Source organism: Myzus persicae, unplaced genomic scaffold (assembly GCF_001856785.1).
Source record: "Myzus persicae strain clone G006 unplaced genomic scaffold, MPER_G0061.0, whole genome shotgun sequence".
NCBI lineage: Eukaryota > Metazoa > Arthropoda > Insecta > Hemiptera > Aphididae > Myzus > Myzus persicae.
Window position 1 is genome coordinate 25,229 of NW_019104278.1, and position 8,448 is coordinate 33,676.

An 8,448-nucleotide genomic window follows, 5' to 3' on the forward strand; every position below is an offset into this window, starting at 1 on the left:
AACAATTGATACAATTATTAATTTTTAAATTTGGCGTGTATGAATAATAATTTTTACTTAATCAATAAATTGATATTGAAATATATTAATACCAAAAAAAATACCTTGCAATAATTTGTTTTTAGTTTTAATTACCTGATAAAAATAGATACAACTTTGCTTTTTCCATCCAAACTGAACGCTCAAACTTTAAATACTAATACTATTTATAATTAACAGCATGAAATTATGCTTAAAGATATTATTTATATGGTATTCTAAAATAATAAGGAAATAATTTTAAATCGTCTTATCAATAAGAAACATTTAATGTTAAAAAAATATAGACAACCGTTTTTTTGCTCCCCTAGGTTTCTAAAAAATATTAAGATTTATTCAACCCATAAATAATTAATATTCAACATTTATATAAAACAATTGGTTATATTAATGTAAAAAAAAATATAGATGTATTAAAATACAAAGTTACAAACACAACTCCTCACATCAATAACTTCTAACTTCTATTAATACATGTATTTCAACAATGATAATAAGTCAAATATATTAGGTGTAGGTATATTATTTTTTTAGAATTGAAGATAGGTAGTTAACAGAACTAAGATAGTATATTAATTATGCCTTTAGACAACATTATAGATATATTGATACATAATATAGTATAAAGTCAAATAGTTGTGTATTTATTGATTACTATCAAGTTATGTTAGTTTACAATTATTTTCAAATAAATACATTTAGGGTTTGAAAGAAACCGAAGGCACTCATGTTAGATAAACACTAGGCAAACAGATTTAAAATTGTGTTGAAAATAAATTGTTACATAAAAAAAAATTGACAACTTCAAGCCCACAGGGGCTCTAGACTAAAGAGCCAAAATCATAGTTTGTAGTATAGTTTGTTTTTCACTAGTTAACTTCACGTCTGAGTCTACAGCAACTTAGATGGGGTTGATTAGGGGTTGATCATCAGTTACTCCACCAACCTCTTTGCTAATACAAAGTAATAGATACAAAAATATCCAGCTGTGTCTAAATGTTTTAACACATTTCCAATTTTAAACACTTCATCTTAAGGACCATCCATTAGAAATATTAACTCCAACTTCTAATATATGAGGTTTGGAAAATCTAAAACACATTAGATGCACATAGAACTAAAAATAAAATTATTTTATAATTTTGCTTCATTTAAACAAAGTTTTTCGTTGATAAGAATACCTTAGAAACTCTTGACAAGCGAAGATTTAGTCAACATATAAATAGTTAAGCGTTGAAGTAGTATAAATCTTCAACACTGGTCAGGTCATGGCTAATAATTATGGCGATGAATAAACAATAAACTTCTAATAAACCCTAGAATTAACAACCTAACTCAGGGTTTAACTGTGGAGTAAGTTTTCCAACCTTTGTGTAATGACGGTTGAATAATAATAATGACGTGATGTTGGATTCACAATACTATATACCAATCCAATTGGTCAAATAATTGTGTAATGAAAACCCACTCCTCTATCTTTACTGAAAATAGTGTATCTTATAAAATCCAAATTTTGTATAAAAATAAAGTAATGTTTGTACTTACCTTAAATTAAGCATAAGATCCGTACTTACAACATAGATAACCATATTGAGACTGCATGCACATATTCAAATTTCACCTGTGCAACAAAAAAAAACTTAAATTAGCCAATTTATGTATATTTTTCAGCAAAATATCAATGAATAGTGGACAATCAACAATGAATTGATAATGTGATAGTTAATATTAATTAATGTGATACTTATCACATTACTTAAATAAAAAAACCTATAAATTAATCTATTCCTGTTTTTGTACATAATTTAAATGAGAATATTTATAGTAGATAATATTATTATACCTAGTTTTACCTACCAAAAATAACCTCTACCAAGGTATTTTGTAATTTATTTAATTTTTTTAATTGCACCACTCCATCATATAACATAAATTTATGGAGGAATTCATAAGTATCATGGTAAACTAAGTCTTGAAAATATTGGTCAATGATATGTTTTTATGTTGTTTATGATGATATGTTATGAATTTTTACATTTTATTTAATCTACTGTAAATATAACTAAAACACATATCTCCAACATATAATTTCAGTTGAATATTAATCATGTTTTGTGAAAGATATTTCATGAATTACCTAATAAAAAAATGTAATAAGAAATTGAAAGAACATTTTTGATAAGCTATCAAGCTGTTTAATATATTTTAAAATTATATTAATTATGAAAGAAGGTAACCAAATTTATTTTTATTTTTCATAAATATTACCTTGCGGTGCACGTATATTCTCTGACATTTTTATGGTCAAATGATGAACATTTTAGATCTTTGATCACTATTGTCATCTGTTTGATATTTCTTTCTGTTTAAGTGGTTTCAATACCATTTGAAATTATCATACTGAAAGTAAAGAATGACTTTATTAGGTATATTGAGTAACCTATACATTTATTTAATAAAAATAATCATAATTTAATTTAATGCCTGCACTTAATATTGAAATATTGACATGATATAAATCTACAATTTTTGTCATTTTTGTAACTATACTAACACATTCAAATTTTATTAGTTTTACATAAAATTAAGTTTTGATGAATGAAAATGTATACTCAATGTATGGTGGAAGTATGTGAATATTTGTCTACATAACAACTATGGTCACTATGATACCTAAAAACTTTTTTTACTCGTGTAATATTACTATGTGGTCAAAACATATTTTATTAGAATATTATATTATTTCTGCTGTACATATTGTATAATTTTTAGTTGTAAAACGAGTTTCTATTTATTTTTGTTGTTATTTAATGGAATTTATTTTTAATTACTTATTTAACTTTAAAATGGTCAATCTTAAGATGTTGCAGCTATATATCTAGTTCTATGGCGTATATTAAGTAGGTAACGAGGAAATTTATCCCTTACACTAGGACACTTATTCAGATTATATATTTTATATTCACTTTGAACTATATATATATATATATATATATATTATTGTTAATTTTTTGTAAATACATAAATAATTAGTTGATGCCATTAAACATTTAATAAATATGTCACAAAAAAACATTTGTCAACTTTTAGGCTAATTTATTATAGAACCATTTTAAATGTTGTGTTCATCGAGATAAATATTTGAAGAGTTTGAAGTCTCAAATGTATGAAGATTTTAACTACCATAACATAAATACACAATGTGGAAACTATTCAGCAATTTATAATATTATTGGAATTAATCCAAGGTTAAGTTAAAAGTGCTTTAAAATTTGATGTACTTTAAGAAACTGTAGATTTTTCAAAAAAAGTGTTGAAGGTTTGGATAAGCGTACAAAATGGCAAGGGCTATAATTTATCATAGTAAAGGTTGTAATCTACTACTTTCCTCATTAAAAAATACAATAATTAAAATGGTAAAAATACTTTAACAACTAGATAAACAAGTACATTTCTTTCAAAATCAGAAAAATGTACTCATACAATTATAATAGCAATTTTTCAAATTGTCCTATAGATACATTAAAAATGGCCCATATATGTATGGGCCTGAAAATACAATTTAGTATGACCTGTTGCAAGGGTATTGTTGTATAAACACCAATAAATATAGATGCATAGTTTTATTAGTAAAATGCCCATTGTGTGACAATATCATAACAAAATACTTAGCTTAATTTACAGTCTAAAAAAAAGTTAAATGGCATAGGAATTTGAATTTTAGGAGAATGTAAGGACTAATAAGCTAAAATGAATTATTTACTGTTTATTACTATTTATTCAGTAATTAAAATTGTTATCATTTTTAAAATCATTTTAGTATTTTTACAGTCAATAGATAATATAATAAATAAATCATTTTCTTAAATAATTAACTGTATAGTTATATATAGATAGCAAGACATATGCAAATATATAAATTATGAATATTATAATATAATGCATCACATGATGTTAAATTTGTTGTGTGAATGGTAATATTAATAATATTGTTTTATTGTTTAAAAATTTTTTGATGCATGCTTAGTATTTAAATTTAATCATAAGATTAAACACTAATACACTAATCAATCATTACTCTGAGCTAAAGAAATTATAGTAAAACTAATAATAAAAAAAATAAGTAATTTGTGAAATTGTAAGTATTCCTATAATAATTTATTGTTAGTGTTGAACATGATTAGCATATCTAACAATAAGTAATGATTCTATAACTTTGGTAAGTTATGTCCAAAAATAAATATATGATTGACTTTCAAAGCCTTTAGTGATTGTTTAACAAATAATAAAAATAAAGCCAATATGAAATAGGTAGGTAATTAAACAATAACCAAGACATTTGGGCAACATAGTCAAAATTACACATAAACGATAACAGGAGATTATATAATATTTTTTCATTATTGACGATTAAGTTGATTTCATGCTGGCAAATAAAATAAACAAAATACAAGGTCGTTTAAAAATAAACATATTTTTCATGGTTTAACATGAACGGTGCTTTTTACATTATGAGTCGTAGCCTTGTTTTTTATCGATTGACTCGACCTTGCATGTTTAACAAAATTAATATTAAAAACTCCCATTATTACGTTGTGGCTGAAATAGTGTAGGCGAAGACACCAGCGGATTAGTCATGTTCTAATAAAGCATTGGGCGTGTCCAATTTCACCATAAAAAATCGCTATTACGGAGCGTAATGGGTATGGTGAAAAAGGACGTATTCAAATTTCGACGTTCAATTTTGTCGGACCGTTTTGATACACGCTGTATAAACGTAAGAAAAAATCCGAAGGCCATGTAATCGCAATCGTATTATTATTATTATTATACGATCAATGCTCGACCTAGGGGGGGAGAGGAAGGAGAGAGTGGGACTAGTTTCGCGCTAGTGTACCGACGTTGCCAAATCACCTACACCGGTGTAGTAGCGGTGGGGCGGGTCCTTTGTGTGCAGCGCCGCGGTTCGTGCGCAAACTCGAAAGTTCAGCGATCAATATTTGAGAAAACCGCCACGTCATTAGAAAAAAGTAGGGTTACCACACAATTACTCAATAACCTCGGTATTTCAACATTAAGAACAATAAATGTTAGTAATTAATAATAATTTATTACAACGTAAATGTAGGCATACCACGTGTAATATACTAATATCATACGTGCTGAATTATAACATGTTATATGTAAGTAGGTAATTAATTAACGACAAATCAATGTATTATTGTAATATAATTAATATTTTATTCGTATGATTAATGTAATAAATAAATTATACTTACGAAAATCGAGTCCGTCAGTCAGCCGGGCGTGACAAAGCAAAAGCTCCGAGGCCAGTGATCTGCACCCGCACCGAGTGATGGCCGGGCGGATGTCGTTTTCGGTTTTCGGACGTCCATTTCTGTAACAAAACTTTATAAAGCGTGTGCACAATGCGAATAAAATGTATAAAATATATCGTAAAGAGATATTATTACACAATATACGGTTTTAGTTTATAATCACGCTTACCGTCCGCCATATTTGTTCTAGGTGCACCAGCAAGAGAACGGTCAACCACAGTCCAAGAGCTTCAGAGTGCGGACCGCAAATGAACTACGCAGCAGTAGGTATCAGCGATGTTGACGGCGGCGGCGGCGGCGTTTGTGAGTGTGCGCGAAGTGGAAGGGCCGCCGCCGTATAGAACATTCTAGAAGAACGTAGAACGACGAGATCGATAAAAAAACGGCTGCTGCAGCTGCGGTTCCGTTTCGCCAGTTCGCGTAGTCATGGCTATGTATAGTTTAATTAATAATGTGATTCAGCGGCTGCGCACGACATAGTTTTTGCTTGTCGATTTCTAAACTCAATGGGTGTGGCACTGCGCAAAACCTCTGACAATTATTCATACGGCGGCACGTTACTGTTTCTAATACTTGCTATAGATTTGTTATAATTTATTACGTATAACGCCAACATATTTAAATATAAAAATAAAAATATGATCATAGACTCAAACATCGAACTTTTTTTGTTGGAACTGAAGCCAGTACTAAGTGGTAGTCACCCTTATATAATGAATGATGTGGGTTTATAATATGTCATTATGTATAATACCCCCGCGCCAGTAATCAACCATATTCTTCGAAAAAAATATATGTGTTTAATAAATAATAATACTGTATTAGTAACAATTAAAATAAGACGCCTTAAAGTTAGTACAGTCACAGTCGTCTTTGGAAGTTCTCTGAAAATTTTAATGAGCCATAGATCAAGATTATGTTAATTGTCTCCCACAGTCTCACCCATCATTAAAGGATAGTAGGACATTTTAATCACGAATTTTAAACATTTTCACATCTGCATGTATTATAGTAATATAGTACCTAGTAATAATAGAATATATAACTGCCAAAGTGAAAAAGTATATTAGGTATGTATAATTATTAATTTTACAATATATATAAATATATATTATATATATGTATTATACATTTATATGCCTATAACTGCACAAACACAAGTAAGAAGAGTACCTAGGTAAACACGTATAAAATGTTCACATATTTATTTACTTTTAATTTTCTTTGTCTCCCCAAATTTCGACCGAGTCTCCCCTATTCAAAAGTTAGTATACTTAAAACGAAGCATATTATGATAGAGTAGAAAATTTCGTTTACATAAAGTTATGACTAAAAATGGTAGGGGAGAAAATGTCCATCTAGTAACTACCCATAATTAGCATTCTAAAAGAATTTTGTTTTCGAATTACCCAAATTATCGATAATAAAAAATAAAATAGTCTTAACAGCTAATCGTTGCCAGAGTTACTGTTTTTAATATGCATTTTCTGAAAAATGAAGACTAAAGATTATATTAATTTAATTTCAATATATCAAGGCTGAAAACTCGTATCACCATATCAGTAAGTAATAATAATAATTTATTGAAATATGTATAGATACGTCATCTACCTACTATGTAGCTTGTATTATTTTTGTTATACAGCTACACATCGTTGTCTGATCTGTTTCACTGACTAACAAATTAAAATTATTTTTCGATTAGTTAGGTAGGTAGGTAGGTAATTATATAAATTAATCAATAATCATTATTATTATTTATTTTTGTGCTTATTATTTACATAAAAATATAGAACTATTAATATCAAATATTAATATACATTTTATATAAACTCATTCACAAATGTATACAAAGTACCATGGGTGGCAAGAGCTGTTGGAACTTTGAAGTCTTAAAAATTGTGATCGGCTCGAGTAATACGAGTACATTGCAGCTAATACCTAAATGCCTAATAGACACTATTAAGAATGTTATTATAATACAGTAGGTTAAAAAAACTTTATAAAACTTCATAGGTATTAGGTACCTATGCTAAAATGTTGCTAATCTATGGTGTTTTTTATATTATCTAACAATGAATGAGAGCCAAGGGGATCCCCCAAATAGTGCATTAATTTTCACTACAAACAATTACTTAGAAACGGTTTTGTATGCTCTGTTTAACTTTATATAGGTAATTATATCACTTACCTATCATTATATATTATATTATTACACAAAAACAAAATTTAAAAATATGTATTAATACATAACCAATTAAAAAAAAATAATATTTTAAAAACTCTATAAGCACCTGTTGTCGTATTTTTAAATTGCCGATTGGTAATAAAAATATAATAAAATAAGTATCTACCTATATTATACTTGATGAGAACTTGGATTGGGTGACAAAGTCATATTTGATATCTATATACATAAAAATATGATAATATATGTAGGTAGGTAGGTATATGCTTAATATATTTACAAGATACTTTAATATAATATTATATGTTTCTACGCAGTGACTCGCTTAAGACAAATATTGCATAATTATATAATATTATTATCGATTATTTGACTACCTATTGTTGTCACTAGCATACATTACGTAATTACCTATAGGCTATAAGTTATAACCGATATATAGTATAGGTTATCATATCTATAATATATATGCTTGAAATATTATAATACTCATGTTATATGTAAACATAACTCATAAGTCTAAAGTCATCCAAATTTCGCAATAAAATACCTAGTTAATATTACGGAGATCATATATTAGCGATGCGAGGGGAATCAACATTTGCGTAGTGTCACACTCTTAGTGTGTATCTAGCTATACCACTGTATATATAACAATATCTATAGGTATTCGGTACTTACTAATTTCACATTTAATCAACCTATTCCATTTTCTACATATTATTATAATATAATACCGACATTAATATGTTATATCTAACCATATGTATGCAATATATAGGTGTACGGTTACCATTTACAAGAACTTTATCGAAAATACAATTTTATTAAACTCAATTTATCTATTATTGTAAATTGTAATAGCCAATTGCCAATAGGTAG

General features: G+C 27.6%; 1 long non-coding RNA gene across 4 annotated transcripts; it reads right to left on the reverse strand.

Moving 5' to 3' along the window:
• Positions 1-542: 542 nt before the first annotated feature.
• On the reverse strand, positions 543-6,083 carry LOC111040814. Of its 4 annotated transcripts, none has more exons than XR_002605248.1 (6): positions 5,548-6,063; positions 5,319-5,437; positions 2,308-2,439; positions 1,585-1,660; positions 1,221-1,515; positions 543-1,130 (listed from the first exon to the last, which is right to left on the reverse strand). It is a non-coding gene; the product is annotated as an uncharacterized LOC111040814 (long non-coding RNA). The 4 variants fall into 4 exon arrangements; XR_002605246.1 differs by having other exon boundaries at positions 1,221-1,520; positions 5,548-6,062; XR_002605247.1 differs by having other exon boundaries at positions 1,221-1,660; positions 5,319-5,448; positions 5,548-6,083.
• Positions 6,084-8,448: the final 2,365 nt, after the last annotated feature.